The sequence below is a fragment of the Hemitrygon akajei genome, chromosome 6, assembly GCF_048418815.1.
Source record: "Hemitrygon akajei chromosome 6, sHemAka1.3, whole genome shotgun sequence".
Classification (NCBI taxonomy): domain Eukaryota; kingdom Metazoa; phylum Chordata; class Chondrichthyes; order Myliobatiformes; family Dasyatidae; genus Hemitrygon; species Hemitrygon akajei.
Genome location: NC_133129.1, coordinates 102,616,711 through 102,635,644, shown reverse-complemented (window position 1 = coordinate 102,635,644; position 18,934 = coordinate 102,616,711). Strand labels below are relative to the sequence as shown.

At 43.2% G+C, this 18,934-nt stretch overlaps 1 protein-coding gene across 3 annotated transcripts in view; it reads left to right on the top strand.

Moving 5' to 3' along the window:
* Nucleotides 1-18,934, top strand: part of LOC140729367 (E3 ubiquitin-protein ligase RNF167-like) — a 203,392-nt gene that overhangs the window by 4,434 nt on the left and 180,024 nt on the right. The window contains exon 2 of one of the 3 annotated variants that reach the window (XM_073049027.1): nucleotides 13,930-13,974. The exons of the other annotated variants lie outside the window; for them this stretch is intronic. The gene's annotated coding sequence lies outside the window, so the exon portion shown is untranslated. The remainder of the gene's footprint in view (nucleotides 1-13,929; nucleotides 13,975-18,934) is intronic. 3 annotated transcript variants of the gene reach the window in all.

Below are 18,934 nucleotides of genomic sequence, written 5' to 3'. Positions count from 1 at the left end.
GCTGTAGAAGGAATCAAACTGTGTGAAGGACAACCAAGCTAAAAGGTGAGGATGCGACAGATTCGGCAGTTTAACCTTCGTATCATCAACTCTTACACCATGGCAAGAGTGAGCATAGCAACAATACACAAGATCCTGTATCAGCAAGGTTTCTCCCAAGCAGAAATTTTGCAGGAGACAGGAGGTTTGAGATGTGCTGTCCAAGCTTTACTGAAGATGCACAAAGAAACTGGCAAGTTTGATGACCAAAAATTCAGTGATCAGTCATGGAAACTGGGTGCTGCCAATGAGAGATACATCAAACTGACATCACTTTGAAATTGGAAGAAATCCTGCAGTGCTATCAGCTCTGAACCTCTAGAACCCAAGTACACCCCACTGTAGTCTGGAGAAGTCTTGCCAGAGTGGTCTTCGTGGAAGAGTTTTTGCCAAAAAACCATTTCTCTGAAGTGGAAGCAAAGCCAAGAGACTCACCCACCCACAAAAAAATACATGAGGACTGGGGTGCTAAACAATGGCAGCAAAGGCTCTGGTCTGAGGAATCAAAATTTGAAATGTTTTGCTGAAAACAGGAGGCAGTTTGTCTGTAGAAGAGCTGGAGAGCACTACTTGATGAATGCAGCCAACAGTGAAGCATGGCAGAGGTTCCCTGCAGGTTTGGGACCTCATTTATGCAAATGGAGTTAGTGATTTAGTCACTGTCAACATTGAAAATGTACAAACAGATTTTCATCCATCATGAAATACATCAGGGAGGCATTCTGCAGCAAGACAATGATCCTGGACACATTTCCAAGGTCAGAAAAAAAGCTAAACAAAAAACAAAAGCTTTAGCACAAAAGAACAAGGAGTTCTGCAGCAGGTGGTTTGGCCTCCACAGTGCCCTAATCTCAACATTATCGAGCCTGTCTGGGATTGCCAGGAGAGTCAGAAGCAAGCTAGACAGCCAAAGTCTGCAGAACAGCTCTGGTTAGTTCTCCAAGATGCTTGGAACAACCTACCAGTTGATTTTCTAATATAACTGCACAGCAGTGTACTTAAGAGAATTGATGCAATTTTAAAGCAAAGTGTGCTCACATCAGATAGTGATTTGATTTAGCTTTTTACTGCTCTTTATGGTACATTTTTTGATATTTAGAAACTTTTCATTACTTTTGAGAACCTCTTTGCTTTACAGAGTTTCTTTACTTGTGCGAAAGGCTTGCAAAATTCTACAGATGTACCATGGAGAGCTTTCTAACTGGCTGCATCGCTCTCCAGAGGGGAGGGAGTGGGGCTACTGCACAGGATTGAAGTAAGCTGCACCATGGGCACTAGCCTTCGTAGTATCCAAGGCTTCTTCAAGGAGAAGTGCCTCAGAAAAGCAGCATCTGTCGTTCAGGACCCTAGCACCCCTCTTCTCATTGCTACCATTTGGAAGGAGGTACAGAAGCCTGAAGGCACACACTCAATGATTCAGGAACAGCTTCTTCCCTTCTGCCATCAGATTTCTGAATGGACATTGAACCTATGAACACTACCTCACTACTTTTTATTTCTGTTTTTTTGTACTATCTATGAGATCAGCACTGGACTTTGAGGCTGCATTCAAATCCAGCCAGGTCCCAACCTGGGCAGCAGCAGTATCTGGGCAGAAGAAAGGCCTGGCAATCTACTTCCATATCTTGCCACAAAAACCCTCTGGACAACTGCACTGTCCATAGGGTTGCCATGAGTCAATGATGACTCAATGGCACTCAACAGCAGCAACGTATATGTATATATACTTATTGAGGTAAGACCATAAGATATAGGAGCAGAATAGGCACTCATCCCATTCACTCATGGGCTGATCCAATTCTTCCAGTCATCCCCACTCCCTTGCCTTCTCCCCAAACCCTTTGTTGCCCTGGCTAATCAAGAACCTATCTATCTCTGCCTTAATTACACCCGATAACTTGGCCTCCACATCTGCTTGTGGCAACAAATTTCACAGATTTACCACCCTCAGACTAAAGTAATTTCTCCGCATCTCTGTTCTAAATGGACATCCTTCAATCCTGAAGTCATGCCCTCTTGTCCTAGACTCCCCTACCATGGGAAATAACTTTGCCATATCTAATCTGTTGAGGCCTTTAAACATTTGGAACATTTCTATGAGATTCTGCCCTCATTCTCCTGAACTCCAGGGAATACAGCCCAAGAGCTGGCAGATGTTCCTCATATGGTAACCCTTTCATTCCTGGAATCATTCTCGTGAATCTTCTCTGAACCCTCTCCAATGTCAGTATATCCTTTCTAAAATAAAGAGCCCAAAACTGCACACAATACTCTGTGTGGTCTCACAAGTGCCTTATAGAGCCTCAACATCACAGCCCTGCTCTTATATTCTATGCCTCTAGAAATGAATGCCAACATTGCATTCGCCTTTTTTTTTTAACCGCTGACTCTACCTGGAGGTTAACCTTTCAGGTATCCTGCACAAGGACTCCCAAGTCCCTTTGCATTTCTGCATTTTGAATTCTCTCCCCATCTAAATAATAGTCTGCCCGTTTATTTCTTCCAGCAATGTAAATGACCATGCACTTTCCAACATTGTATTTCATTTGTCACTTCTTTGCCTAAAGTCTCTCTGTTGGCTCTCTGTTTCCTCAATACTAACGCTCCTCCACCTATCTTTGTATCATTGGCAAATTTAGGTACAAATCCAGTAATCCCACAGTCCAAATCATTGGCAAACATTGTAAAAAGCAGCGGTCCCAACACCGACCCCTGTGGAACTCCACTGGTAACCAGCAGCCAGCAGAATAGGATCCCTTTATTCCCACTCTGTTTTCTGCCGATCAGCCAATGCTCCACCCATGCTAGTAACTTCCCTGTAATTCCATGGGCTCTTACCTTGCTAAGCGGCCTCATGTGCGGCACCTTGTCAAAGGCCTTCTGAAAATCCAAGTACACCACATCCACTGCATCTCCTTTGTCTGCCCTGCTTGTAATTTCCTCAAAAAATTGCAGTAGGTTAGTCAGGCAGGATTTTCCTTTCAGGAAAACAGTTTTTTTTCTATTATTACGTATTGCATTGTACTACTGGAAAGTTAACAAATTTCACACCACATGCCAGTGATATTCAACCTGATTCGGATTATTTTGCATAGTATTGTACATCTTGCATCTAATGTGTTAAAGTATGTGCCAAACAGCAGGAGTCCTGTTAGTGACCTCAATGGTACACTACTAGTTGCTGGCTTCTAATCACAGTGGCACCCCCACCCTAGCTATCACCCTTATTTTCCTATTATAGGTGTGCGCTGCTTAACGTCCATTCGGACAACGTCCGCTCGCATATACGTCTGTAGTCCTGATTGGAGAACGTGACGTAGCGGACGTTACTGATCTCGTGTATCGCGCGTCTCTTGAGTGTAGTAGCGTTATCTCTCTGTTTAATTTTCTTTTGAAAATATTTACCGTAAATTGCATCATGGCTTCCAAACACAGCAAAACCAAAGCCACTCCTAGTGATAGCAGCAGCAAGAGGCAAAGGAAAAGCATTGATTTAGAAGTGAAACAAAAGGTTATTAAACAATATGAAAGTGGAAAACCAGTGAATGCTATTGCTCGGGATTTAGGCATGTTGCACTTGACAATCACGACGATCCTGACAAACAATGAAAGAATTCTCGTAGCTGTTAAAGGATTGGCTTCACTGAAAACTACAAGGCTCACGAAAATGCGAGAGGGACCTATATTGGATATGGGGAAATGGCTAATAACATGGATTTAGTCAAAACAGGTACACTACAGTACTCCATATAGGCTTGCTGAGTATATCATATGGTGTTCACACAATGTCCAAATGACATAACGTCCGATTTCACAGAACGTAACGTGGACGTTAAGCGATGCATACCTGTACTGGGATAGTATTGGATACATTTTGCCAACTTGCTTTGTTCCCATGGACTAACCTTTTGGATCAGTTTTCCATATGTGGCCTTGTCAAAGGCCGTACTGAAGTCCATGTAAACTATCTCCTCGTGCTATGAACATGTTTTTCATTATACTGGTACCTTACCGTACTTGTCTACATGACAATAAACTCAACTACTTGTATTCAGTTATTTCTTCAAACTATTCAATTAAATTAGTTGGACGGGATCTCCCACTAACAAATTAGAGCTAAACACAAGATTCTGCAGATGTTGGAAATCCAGAGCAACACACACAAAATGCTAGGGGGGCTCAGTAGGTCTGGCAGCATCTATGGAAATGAAACTTTGGACCAAGCCCCTCCTGCAGAATTAGAGCTGATCTCTGATGAACTCATGATTTTCCAAGTGTTGATTAAACTTTCCCTCATGATTTTTTTCCAATAATTTCTTTACCACTGACATTAGATTAACTGACCTATCCCTCCTGGCCTTCTTAAATAAAGGGATCACTTTTGTTGTCTCCCAATCATCTGATATCTCACTTGTGGCCAGCTAAGGTATAATTATATTCATTAGGGCCACACCAATCCGTCACCTTCAATTGCAGCCTGGTATGTGCCATTCCTTTGATCTCACACCTTTCCAATAGCGTCTACACACTATGTCTGTTTGAAAGGAGGACTGCCAAGGTCTGCAGAAGAACTGTGGCAAGTTCTTCAAGATACTTGTAACAATCTACCAATCGATTTTCTTATAAAACTGCACAACAGAGAATTGATGCATTTTATAGACAAATGGTGTCATGCCAAATATTGATTTGATTTAGCTTTTTACTGTTCATTGCTCTTTATAGTAAATTGTTTGATATTTATTATTTTTGAAAGCATCTTTGCTTTACAGAAGCATATCCTCAGTATTTCATCAGGCGACAGCTCAGTGATCTCCTGGTCCAGGCCTGCAGGCATCCTTCTCATTTGCTCTGCACAGTTGTGGAGATCGGTACCGTCCATACTTTTTCTACCTCTGCCTCACTTGGGGAGTTAAATGAAGTTCCATAAATTTGTAGATTAATCTGGATGGGTGAACAAGGGCCAGTGGGGCGTTGGTGGAGTATTTCAGAATTAAAATCCAAGTCAGGTTTAATATCACTGGCATATGTTGTGATATGTGTTGTTTTGTGGCAGCAATACTGCAACAAGAAAATAGTGTGCTAGGGTACAAGAGGACCACAGCCTTTCTGTGGTTTAGAGGTTTGCATGCCTCAATGAGAGCTACGTTGGCTGGAGTCAGGTCTTGTGCTTTGGCTCTTGATAGGGTCACCCATGCCAAACAGGTCAAAGGGTAGAGTCCATACTGAAGAGTAGTGCATTGGTCCTTCAGGTACAGGGTTTCAGCTAACAACCCTGACTGGTTAATTAAAATTGTTGCAGAAACATTAATAAAGAATCCTTCTATATAGACAGAGATGGAGGACCTTCATTGCTGCCCTGAACACAAGCAGCATAACGAGCAGTAAGTAGGGTGCGTTCTTTGTCCGTTCAGAAATTTGATGATGGAGGGGAAAAAGGTGTTCCTAAAACATTGAGTGTGTGTCTTCACATTCCTGTACCATTTCCCTGGTGGTAGTGATGAGATTAGGGCATGTCCTGGGTGATGGGAGGTTCTTAATGTTGGATGCATCACCTTTTGAAGAGGTCCTTGATGCTGGGGAAGGCCAGTGCATATGATGGAGCTGGCTGAGTTTGTGGCCCTTCCAATTCTGCCATGGATCTCTAATCGTTTGAGCAAGTTTAATTGAAAAGTACTTGCAACACGTTGCAGTCAGTGTCTTCCCTGACTGGATATTGAACCTTGCGGGTTTTATGTGCCATATGATTCTTGCTGGAATGGTTCTGAAGTGGTAAGAAGTGATTCTGGAGTACATGTTGAGCTTCAAGTTCCAACCTTCTCTTTCTAGGTTATTGTAAGCTTTGGTCAGATGTGTACACGCACTCAGTGTGATAGCAGTTGTTTAACTGTAAGGGAATCTGCATAGCAGTAATGCAAAACGGTGGTGGTTGTCTGTCGTGTCCGATGATGACAGGAAAACTGTGTGGGAGAGTTTTTAAAGTGGAAAAGCTGTTGCACTGGGGCAGTTCCACTCTCTTGACCTCAGAAGTCCAGGTCCAGTGGTACGAACAAGCGTCACAAACTGGTGTCTTCCTTGGTTCCTTGGAAGACCGTGGCGTCTTCTTTGCCTTGTCATGCCCTTTGCTTTCAATGGACTGTTGCAGTACCACCTTCCTGGCTGTTGGATCTCACCGTAGATTTCATCTGTCCAGTGTGCTAGAACTGACTTTACATGCTAGGTCGGGCATGTCCCTGTCTCACCGGGGTATGAGGGCTGTGGTTTCCTTCACCTGGTTTAGCCCACCTGTTGAAGCGGTATATTAGGATGTGGCTGCTGTCATATGCAAACAGCTACTTGAAGCCCCAGGTGAGAGCTGAGTGTCTGGTGGGGACCAAAGGTGAGTGAGGTGCCCCAGAATGAACATGACAAGCCCTTTAACCAGAGGTGCTACCCCTCCTTGGACACCCCATACACCTCATTGCAGAGTATTTGACTAGAAATTGTGCTGTTATCCCATATGATCATTTACCATCTGACTCTCATCCTTGTTTGACTAGACCTCAAGCTAGCCCACATGCACACTAATTGCATCATGCCTCAAGCTGTTTAAAGTAGTCGTATGTTGGTGTTTATCCACCTGAGCTCAAGTAGTAATCCCTGAGGCTCTTTTTCCATTACCCATCTAACCAGTGATCTAACCTATTAAAGGTAGGCAAAGAGGTGAGGTCCTGAGGGTGAATTTATTCAGAAGGTTACAAAGCAGGATCTTTGTTGTAATCTTTGGATTATTCCCAGTGTCATTTTATTTATTTAGAGATTCAGGGCGAGAGAGTCCAACAAGTCACACAGCCCAACAACCTACCTATTTAACCCCAGCCTAATCACAGGATAATTAACCTGCTAATCGGTACATCTTTGATCTGTGAGAGGAAACTGGAGCATCTGGAGGAAACCCACAGGGATGTGAGGAGAACAACAAATTCCTCACAGGTGACACCAGAATTGAACCCTGAACTCCGAAAGGCCCTGAGCTGTAATAGTGCCATGCTAGCCTCTATTTTACTGTGTTAGTGAAAGTATGGATAGATAAATGTCTGGCTGGAGAAGGTGCAAGAAGGAGAGATTAATTTTCTTGGACGATAAGGATCTTTTCGGAGAACAGGGGTGACCTGTATAAGACCAATGCAGCATAGTACAGACCCTTCAGCCCACGATGTTGTGCCAACCTCTAAACCTACTCCAAGATCAATTTCACCCTTCCCTCCCACGTAGCCTTTCATTTTCCTGTAATCCATATACCTTTCTAAGAAGTTCTTATATGTCCCTAATGTATCTGCCTCTACCACCACCCTCGGCAGTTACAAAAAAAACTAGCTGTGACATCCTCCCCTATACTTTCTGCCAACACCTTAAAATTATGCTCCTTTGTGTTAGCCATTTCCACCCTGGGGGAAAAAATGTTTCAGGCTATCTATGCCTCTTATCATCATAAACACCCCTATCAAGTCATCTCTTATCCTTCTGTCCAAAGAGAAAAGCCCTTAGCCTGTCCTCATAAGGCAGTGGTCCCCAACCACCAGGCCACGGACCGGTACCGGGCCGCAAAGCATGTGCTATTGGGCCACGAGGAAATGGTATGATTTGGTGAATGAAACGATATGAGTCAGCTCCACCTTTCCTCATTCCCTGTCACACTCACTGTTCAACTTGAACGCATGCGAGGTCATTACGTACACAAGGTCATCAGTCACCTAAACACGGTGATACCCTTGCGCCAGGGATCACTCGTTGGCCTCGGGTAACCAGCTGGCGAGAAATGCTGTTGATAATAGCCTGGACCGCGGACAGATAAACCTGTTTAGCGCACCGAATGTTAGTGGGGAACCTGGTGCTAAAATATTTGCAGACAACCTAATTTGGGATCAGGGTTTCATAAGTAGCAGAGCAGGTATCTTGATCTACTGAAAGTCATCCCTCGAGCCAAACTTTCATCGGCCACGCTCTCCGGACTGCGACTGCTGCGACCCCGGTACAGGGACCTCTGGCCCTTACCTTGTCCTCTTACTGATGCAATGATTTTATGTGTTCATACGAGGAAAATATGCGCTGTGTGTTTAATATCCAAATGTTACTTAAAATGTTATGATGCTATTGACTTATAAGTGAGTTATAATTGACTTATCATTACAGGTGGCCCCCGTTTTTCGAACGTTCGCTTTGCGACAGCTTGCTGTTACGAAAGACCTACATTAGTACCTGTTTTCGCTAACCAGAGAGGATTTTCACTTTTACGAATAAAAGATGCCCGCTTTATACGTGTGTTTACCCCGAGAAAGACTACCATGACCGTGAATCCTTGTGCAGGCAGATTCTTTTTCCTCCAAATCAATTTTTGGCTCGCTGTCTTCCCGATTTTGATAAGTGAAGCTACACCAGAGGTGTCGAACTCAATTGCACATGGGGCCAAAACTCAAAGCACACTTTAGGTCGCGGGCTGAACAGGATAAACATTTATTGAACACACTAAAACTAAACATTTTTTGAACATAAATATGAATAAAAACAGACAGGAATATTATTCCAGAAAAAATAAACTAAAACTTTAAATAACTTAAATATTTTGCTCTCCATAAAAATATCTGTCAGTATTATACAAGTTAGAAATATGAGCATGCTGCAAAAAAACCCTGAAAATATAAATAAAATTTGTGCTTTTCAGCAAAAGTTGAAACAACAACAAATCAAAACACTCAGTTTTCTTTGCTCTTCTGCCGTTTTGTCAGAGCTGGATGCTTGGCATCTTGGCAATAAGTTCATTTAGGTTTGGTGTAAGGTTCTGTGTTGTGGAGATTCTCAGGATGGACTGCAGGTGTTCATCAGTGAGACGACTCCTGTGTGATGTTTTGTTAATCTTCATCACTGAGAAAAGCTTCTCACACAGATATGTGCTACCAAACATGCACAAGGTTCGATCCGCATGTAGACGGAGCTGAGGCATTGCTTCAGGAATGGAGCGAATAAACTGTACGGGCCCTGCAGTGTCGTACTTTGCCTTTAGTGTCCCATTACACTGCAGCTCTATCAGCTCCATCTGAATCTGTACAGGTGCAGTTTCCACGTCGACGGCAAATGGGTTGCGAAGCAGCTCGAAATTAATTTTTTGTGCTTCGAAGTCACCAAAGCGCCGTGCGAACTCAGTGCGAAGTGCGCTCAGTTTATTAGCAAAGTGCGCATTTGGGAACATCATTGCGCCGACCTGGTTCAACATTACTTGGCAACAGGGAAAATGAGGCAAGTTGCACTGGTGCATTTGTGTCTCCCATAAGAGCAGCTTCACTTGAAATGCCTTCACTGCATCATACATGTCAGTGATCATGCGGTCACGTCCCTGGAGCTGAAGGTTTAAGACGCTGAGATGTGTTGTTATGTCAACCACATTAGCTCCACAAATAAGACACATGGGTTTACCGGCAATGTCAGTAAACATATACTCATCGGTTTTGAAAGACTTTTTTTTAGAATCAACTTTTCTCTTCGCCATTGTTAGGGGTTAGCTTTGACTTCAGAATAGCGTTGTATACAGCAACAGACGCTTGACGCGGGAATGTTCCCGGGTAGCCTATCGGCAGCTGTTGCGCTGCATTATGGGATCTGTAGTTTGTGTGTTATCAGCGCTTCATATCGCCGGGCCATTAATAATTAAAATAATAGATCTATCTAAAATGATCTCGTGGGCCGGATATAATTGTACGCCAGGCCGGATATGGCCCGCGGGCCTTGTGTTTGACACCTATGAGCTACACCGTACATAAAATATTTCTACTTTATATAGCTGTGTCTTTATCATATCATTCTTGCTCTTACTATATGTTCGAGTTATTTTCGGCTTTATGTGCTATTTGGTATGATTTGGTAAGTTATTTTTTGGGTCTGGGAGCGCTCAAAAAATTTTCCCATATAAATTAATGGTAATTGCTTCTTCGCTTTACGACATTTCAGCTTACAAATGGTTTCATAGGAGCGCTGTACCTTCAGATAGCAGGGGCAACCTGTATATTCATACGAGGAAAATATGCACTGTGCGTTTAATATTAAATTCGTTAGATAAACCCTTTTAGAAACAAAATTGAGTGTATTAGCCACTTATAAATGACTCATAGTTGACTTATCACCTATACTCTGGTTGTGATTAACAGCCCCCCCCCCCCCCCCGGGGTCAGCCGGTCTGCAAGAATATTGTCAATATTAAACTGGTCTGCGGTGCAAAAAAGGTTGGTGACCCCTGTCATAAGGCATGCTCTCCAATCCAAGTATCATCGTGGTTAATCTCCTCTGCACTAAAGCTTCTTATAATGCGGTAAGCAGAACTGAATACAACACTCCAAGAGTTTTATAGAGTGATTGTATACTCACGGCTCTTGAACTCAGTCTCCCATCTAATGAAGGCCAACACATCATGTGCCTTCTTAACAACACTATCAACTTGCACGGCAACTTTTGAGGGATTTATAGATGTGGTCCTCCACGCTGCTAAGAATCTTGTCATTAACCCTGTATTCTGCCTTCATATTTGATCTTCCAAAGTGAATCGCTTCACAGTGTTTCTGGGTTGAACTCTATCTGCCACTTCTCAGCCCAGCTTTACATTCTATCAGTGTCCCGATGTAAGTTACCTTCTACACTACCCACTATCCTCAAACTCCTAATGAAATATAGCCGATTTCTTGTTTTCTTTACAGCTGCATCAATATGTTGTGTCTGGGTTAGATCCTTGGAGATATTAATACTCAAGAAGTTGCTCACTCTTTCCATTTCTGATCCCTCTATGAGGATTGGTTTGTGCTCCTTGTCTTACCCTTTCCGAAGTCCACAGTCAGCGCTTTGGTCTTGCTGATGTCGAATGCAAGGTTGTTGCTGTGACACCAGTTATCTAACTGGTACATCTCACTCCTGCACACCCTTTTGTCACCATCTGAATATCATTGGCAAATTTATAGGAGGCCCTTGAGCTGTGTCTGACTGCACAGTCGTAGTTTATCTAGTAAATTGTTATCTTCTGCTTGCGCATAGTCCACATTCTTTCATTCTTTGCACATTCATGTGGCTACCTAAGATCCTTCTCAACCTCTCTATTTGCCAACACACCACCACCTCTGTGGAAACATTTCCATAGATGCTGCTTGGCCTTGCTGAGTTCTCCCCAGGATTTTGTATGTGTTGCTTGGATTTCCAACATCTGTGACTTTCTCTTGTTTGGAAAGGCAAGGACTGGTTATGGGTGTTCTGCTGGAGGAATGCAATCAGCCAAAGAACATCTGGGAGGAAAGGAATTGTTGGGATTTTGGGTAGAAACTTTCCATGAGGACTTTCTCTACCTTTAGTTTCCCCCACAACAGGAATCGGGGATCAGACCAACTGAAAAATTGGGCCCAAGGAATGGCAGATGAAATTTAACTTGTGAAGTGTGAAGTACTTTTCACATGCTCTGGATCTTTTCAATGACTTAAAGTTCCATGGCCCCGATTGTCTCATTTTCACCATGGATGTCCAGTTTCTATACACCTCCAACCCCTTCCTCACATGGGACCCAGATAAGCCTGCCTTTTTGTTGGCTATGTGGAACAGTCTATGTTCCAAGCTTACACCGGTATCACCCCTCAACTTTTCCTGTGCTACATTGACGACTGCATTGGGGCTGCTTCCTGCACCCATGTTGAGCTCATCAACTTTGCATTCAACTTCCAGCTGCCCTCAAATCTACATGGTCCATTTTCAACATCTCCCTCCCCTTTCTCGATCTCTCTGTCACTGTCTCTGGAGACAGTTTATCTCCTGATATCTTTTACAAACCCATTGTTTCTCACAACTACCTGGACTTTACCTCTTCCCACCCTGTCACTTGTAAAAATGCCATCCCCTTCTCTCAGTTCCTCCATCTTTGCCACATCTACTCTCAGGGTGAGGCTTTTCATTTCAGAATTAATGAGATGTTCTCCTCTTTCAAAGAGCTCACCCTTTCCACTACTGACCTCTCAATAGACTGGAGTAAGATATCCTGACTTCCCCTCCCTGAAGTCTGCAACAGATTACTTGGTCTTCCTGACATTAAGTGCAGGGTTTTTGTGATGCTACTCAATCAGCCGATCTACAGTATTTCACTCCTGTATGGCTCCTTATCACTATCTGAGATTCTGCCAACAGCAGTTGTTATATTGATAAATTTATTGTTTGTATTTAGGCTGTGTTTGGTCACACAGCCATGGGTGTAGAGAGACTAGAGCACTGGACTAAGCACGGATCCTTGAGGTATTCCTGTGTTGATTGAGAAGCATAAGAACATCAAGGTAGTACAAACGGAAATGCAATAACAGAATGCAGAATATAGTGTTGAGTTACAGAGAAGGTACAGTGCAGGTCATGATGAGGTAGATTGTGATATCAAGAGTTCATCTTTATTGTGCAAGAGCTATGTTCAAGAACTTGATATGATGGGATAGAAGCTGTCCCTATGCTTATTGGTAAGTGTTTTCAAGTTTTCCATGTAGCACAGGGTTCCCCATGGACCCCTTGCTTGATAGTATTTGGTCCATGTCATAAAAAAGGTTGGGATCATCTGTTGTAACATCTGCCTGCTGGAAGGGAGAAGTAGGGAGAATGACCAGGGTCGATATGGTCTGGGGTTATGTTGGCTGTTTTCCTGAGGCAGTCAGAATTGTAGAAAAGTCAATAGAGGAGTGTCTGGTTTTCATCATGACTGAGTTGTATCCACAACTCTACAGTTTTGTGTGGTCTCGTGTGGAGCAGTTACCATAGCAAGTTGTAAAGCATCTGGTTAGGATGGATCAATCATGTATCTATACAAATTGGACTTGTTGAATTTCCTTAGCCATCTGGCAAAGTAGAGGCACTCCACAAAAAGCTTCGCTTCCAATACCCACTATTTGAACAGTGAGTCCCTTCTCCTTACCAAGTATTTCCAGCTGACAAAAGCAGTTTAAAGCACAGTTCATTACTTTCAGTGATACACATTTAAATCCAAACAACATTCTTCAAATGCATGGATTTCTATCTTAAAATTTCCAAATTACTAACATTTAATACACAAAGCATTTCTAAATCTCAAAGGATTTCAAAATCACAGGTACAAATCCTATAAACTAAAAAGACATACCAATGATGCAGACAAACAGATTGTCTGTCGTAGAAATTGAAGCCAGAGGATGGATTCTAGTTCACCCCGTGTTTCTTTCATGCTTCTTGATGTTCCTTGTCCCATTCCTTAGAAGCCTGAAATGCTGTCTATATTTATACCCTTTCTCTGCCAATTTGATGACTTCACATGCATATATTTCCTCAGTTGCCCTGTTTTTACACAAAAGGTCTGAAGTTTTTTTAGAGACATAGTTCTCAATTACCTATAATTAATTATGTAAATCTAACTCCCAACATTAATAAGATTGTTAATTGATATGCTAAATGATATTATCCATCTGCTTTGCAAGCTTCCTTGAACTAAACAACATGATCAGCTAACACGAGGAAATCTGCAGATGCTGGAAATTCAAACAACAACACAAAATACTGGTGGAACACAGCAGGCCAGGCAGCATCTATAGGGAGAAGCGCTGTCGATGTTTCAGGCCGAGACACGTCGACAGCACTTCTCCTTGTAGATGCTGCCTGGCCTGCTGTGTTCCACCAGCATTTTGTGTGTGTTGTTGTTTGTAACTTGATCAGCTTGTCTGTTTTGAAGCAAGCCAAATTAAATAACCCATTGTCTTATACTGCACCTCTCAAACAGCAATATAACAGGTTTCTTTGAGCCAGTAAGTCTATGGCTCCATATAGAGTTTGTTTGCAAAACTGTGTTTTCAACTTCAAGCTGATTACTGTTTTCCACTTACATTTTAGGAGCTGAAGACTCGCCTTCCTTTGCGAGACCAGAAGCTAAACTATGTATGTTGAAAGCTTACTTACAACTGTCTTGATTGTACAAATGGCAGCTGTTGTTTTGGAAAGTGAGCTTGGCAAAAAAAAAACCAAAAGGAAGCGAGTAATCATCACAACCTAAAAGCGTGCACTTGGGGTTGGAGCAGAATCTGACCTCACAGTCAGAGTGTATAGGGAGTAAAGGAAGAAGCTGAGAATGCAGCCTGCAAAGTGCCAATGTTTACTGGTCAGGAAGTTAAATATCCAGTTGCAGAGGGAGGTGTTGCCTAGGGGGTTGGAAATTGTAGATGAATTTGTTTCAAGATTGTATAATGTGATTTACAGTACACAAGTGTAAAGGAGAACAAAATAATTGTTGCACCAGATCAGATGCAGCACAAAAAAAATACAATAATAAAATTATAGTAAATATAAATACATATGATAGCTTATATGTAGATTTTATGTACGTAAAGGGACACTAAGCACAGGAGTGTCTGTACATAAGGTGACTCCGACAGGAAATAAACTGGAGGTAGTGGGGGGTGTGGTGGGTTAGTGGGTGGAGACATTGATCAGCCTTGCTGCTTGGGGGAAGTATCTGGTTTTGAGTCTGGTGGTCCTGGTGTGGATACTTCATAGCCTCCTTCCTGATGGGAGTGGGACAAACGGTGCATGAGATTGGTGGGCGGGATCCTTCATGAAATTGCAGGCCTTTTTTTGTACCTTTCTGTATATATGTCCTTTGGTGGCGGGTAGGCTTGTTACTGATGATCCATTGGGCAGTTTTGACTACCCTTTCCTGTTTGCAGCAGTGCAGCCTCTGTGCCATGCAGTGATACAGCATTTTAGGATGTTGTCTGCGGCATATCTGTAGAGGTCTGATGTGTGTAGTCCAGATCTTTTTAGCTTTCTCAGAAAGCAGAGGCATTGGTGAGCTTTCTTGATTGTGTAGGATGTGTTCTGTGACAAGGAGAAGTTGTGTGAGATGTGCACTCTCAGGAATTTGAAGGTGCTCACATTTTCCACTGCTATTCCACTCATGTAAGGAGAGGTGTGAATAGTGCAAATTCTCCTGAGGTTGATAATTATCTCTTTTGCCTTGTTGACATTGCGAAAGAGGTTATTTGCCTGGCACCAGGCCTTGAGCTCTTCCATCTCCTCTCTGTAGGACATCTCATCGTTGTTGCTGGTGAGCCCCACCATTGTCGTGCCATTGGCAAACTTGACAGTGTGATTACTCAGGTGTCTGACTGTGTAGTCAAGTGTAGGCTGGGTGTACAGCATTGGGTGCACACAGTCCTGGGGAGTACCCCTTTTGAGCATGATGATTGGGGGGGGGGGTACAGAGGAGCAGTTGTGCATCCTGACTGTCTGAGGCCTGTTGTTTAGGAAGTCCAACACCCAGTTGCACAGTGGTGTAGTTGGATGGTTTGTTCACAAAGGTCTAGGGGACCTATGAATGCTGAACTGAAATTAAGAAACAATATTCTGACATAAGTGTGTCAGGGCCAGGTGCATAGCAGATGCTATGTGGAGCCGTTCTGTTGGTAAGTATATTGGTGAGTGTGCAGTGTGGCAGGAATCAGTTGGTGATGTACGCCGTACCAGCTGTTCAAAGCACTGGGTTGTAGTCATTTAGAATTCTTCGGTACAGGGATGATGGTGGCTGATTTGAAGCATGTGGGGACTGCAGCCTGGATGAATGTAGTGTGAAACATGTCAGTGAGCTGGTGTGCGCACTCCCTGAGTACTTGCCTTGGGATGTTGTTCACCCTGATAGACTTATAGGGGTTGAATCTCTGCCCCCGTAATGTCCCTGTAAGAGTTGAAGATTCGTTCTTGTGTATGCTGCTATACCAGACAAATACTGCTCACCTGGAAGGGGGATAGATTCATGGCTAGTGCTGTGTTGCATGCCTTGAGGCTGTTCAGAGTGTCAAGGAGCAGGGTGTCACTAGTACAGTCGATGCTGTTTTTCCTTACATAGTCAGTAATGCCCCTGATGCCCAGTCACAAATGCTGGGGATTGTTATTGGATATTTGCTCTTGAGTGTTTTGGTTAAGTCAGTCTTCGCCCTCTTGATGCCAGAGATGAGATTTCTACTGGCTGCTCTGAGAGATATTCTCTCTCTCCAGGCTTGAAGGCAGCATCCTTGGATTTCAGTAGGAAGCACTCCTCTGCATTCAGCCAGGGCTTTGGTTGAGCTGTAAGGTGACTGATCTTTAGGTACTAACATTGTCTACACACTTAGAAAAGGAGCCGGTGAGAGATGAGGCATATTTCTTGAGGTTTGTGTCTTCTCCATTTGTGCTAGTCTTGTTGAACATCTGGCAGTTGGTGTTCAAAACAATCCTGAAGCATTATAGATTATCTTATTTGGCCATACAGTGATGGTCCCATTGAATAGTTTCTCCATTTTGAGCAGCAGTTGGTAAACTGGGATTAAAAGGAAGATGGCACCCATATACATCAGTGTGTCTCTGTGGGCTCTGTACCAGTTTTCCTCTTAAATATACTCCTTTCAAACTATTTTTGCTGCAATCTGTAGCATGTAAATTTCCTCTTAGCAATGGACTATGGACTTGCATCAATGAACTTCAGATCTCATGTTAGATGGCTAAATATGGAGCAGTTAAGTGCAGTGCCTTTAAGGGTCAACACCAAGGCGAAGGCCAAAAACTTGAGTATAAGACTGACAATCTCAGGTCAAGGATACTGTGTCAGAAGCAGATGAGGCAAATCTCAATTGATTGTTGCATCGAGAGTTGGTTAACACCGGATTCAGCTATCTGACTGGAAGGTTTTACGATTTTCAGAATGAATCGAACTGCAAATTCTGGTAAGGAAAAAGGTGGTGGCGTGTGCTTTTTAGTCAATTCTTGTTGGTACACAGATGTTGACTTTTTGTTCTCCTGACTTAGAACAACTAATGATTAGATGTAGACCATTCTACTTCCTTGGGAGTTCTCATTATGTTCTTGACTGCAATTTACATACCATCAGCTGCCAATTATAAGCAAGCACTCACAAAATTGCACAGTGCTGTCTATAAACAAGAAACAGCCCATCCCAAAGCATTTCAAATTATAGTCAGTGACTTTAACCAAGCTTGTTTGAAGAAAACCTTGCCCAATTATCACCATAATGTAACTTGTGACACTAGAGGTCCCAACACACTAGACTACTGCTACATTGTGATAAGGAATGCCTATCGTTCCTTCCCGAGACCGCATTTTGGGACACCTGTACCTCTACTATCCACATGCAGACAGAGCCTAAAGTGCAAGGCTCAGGGATCAAGACAACGATCAAGGTGTTTGCGGGAGGCTGAGGAATGGTTAAAGGATTGTCTTGAGTCAGTGGACTGGGCCGTGTTCAAGAACTCGTCTTGGGACCTGAATAACTACACCAGGGCCATTACAGACTTCATTAAAACAGCTGTGGATGAACAATGAAATCTAGAACCTGCTGAGATCTAGATCAGAAGGATTCAAGAATGCTACAAGAGGTGTAGGTATGATCTCCAGAAAGCCAGATGGAGATTCTGGATGAGACTAAAATCAACGAGGGATGCTCAACACTTGCGGTAGGGTTTGAATGTCATAACCAACAAAGCTTAATCTTGCAACATAGAGGACAGCAAAGTTTCACTCCAGATGAGCTCAATGCCTTCTATGCTCGCTTTGACCACCAGAATAGGGAGGAACCACCATGCACCCTCATGTCTCCCGATGATCCTTTGATTCTTTGGTCTTGGTATCTGAAGGTAATGTGCAGGCTGCCTACAAGAGAATGAATCCAAGGAAAGCATCCGGTCTGGATGGAGTACTGAAGACCTGTGCTGACCAACTGGCTGGTATATTCATGGATATCTTCAACCTCTCACTCCGGCAGGTTTCGATCGTACCAGTGCCCAAGAATTGTGTGGCAACCTGTTTAAATTACTATTGTCCCAGTGGAACTTACATGAAGTGTTTTGAAAGGCTGGTGATAAAGCATATCTAGTCCTGTCTGAATGGTGACTTAGATTGGCTCCAGTTCACTTACTGAAGTGACAGGTTTACAGCAGATGCTATCTCATTGGCTCTTCACACAACTCTGGAACATCTGGACAGCAAAGATGCATACATCAGGATTCTCTTTATCGAATTCAGCTCAGTAGTTAACACCATTATCCCCTCAAAACTAATCAATAAACTCCAAGACTTGGGCCTCAATACCCCCTTGTGCAATTGGATCCTGGATTTCCTCACTTGTAGACCCCAGTCAATTGGGAGTGGGGAAAACATCATCTTCATTATCTCTCCATCAACTCCATCTCTTCATCTCTCCATCAGCACAGGAGCACCACAGAGATGTACTTACCTTTACACTTATGATTGTGTGGCTAAGTACAGCTCCAACACCGTTTACAAGTTTGCCTCTGGCTGCACTGATGTGGGCTGTATCAAAGGGGGTGATGAATCAGAAAACAGGAGGGAGATTGAAAACTTGGCTGAGTGGTGTAATAACAACAACCTCTCACTCAATGTCATATAAGAACAAGGAATTGATTGTGAATTTCAGAAGAGGGAAATCAGAGGTCCATGAGCCAGTAATCATTGGAGGATCTGAGGTGGAGAGGATTAGTAACTTTAAATTCCTGGGTCACTATCTCGGAGAACCCGTTCTGGACCCATCATATAAATATATTTGCAAAGAAAGCACGACAGCGCCTCTACTTGGTCATGATTTAGCATGTCATGAAAACCTTCTGTAGATGTGTGGTGAAAAGTGTGCTGACTGGCTGCATTATGGTCTGGTATGGGAGCACCAATGCCTTTGAGTGGGCAAATCCTATGAAAGATCATGGATTTGGCCCAGTACATCATGAGTAAAACACTCTCAACCACTGAGCAGCATCCATCATCAGAGATCCTCACCACCCAGGCCATGCTCTTTCCTCGCTGCTGCCATCAGGTAGAAGGTACAGGTGCCTCACGA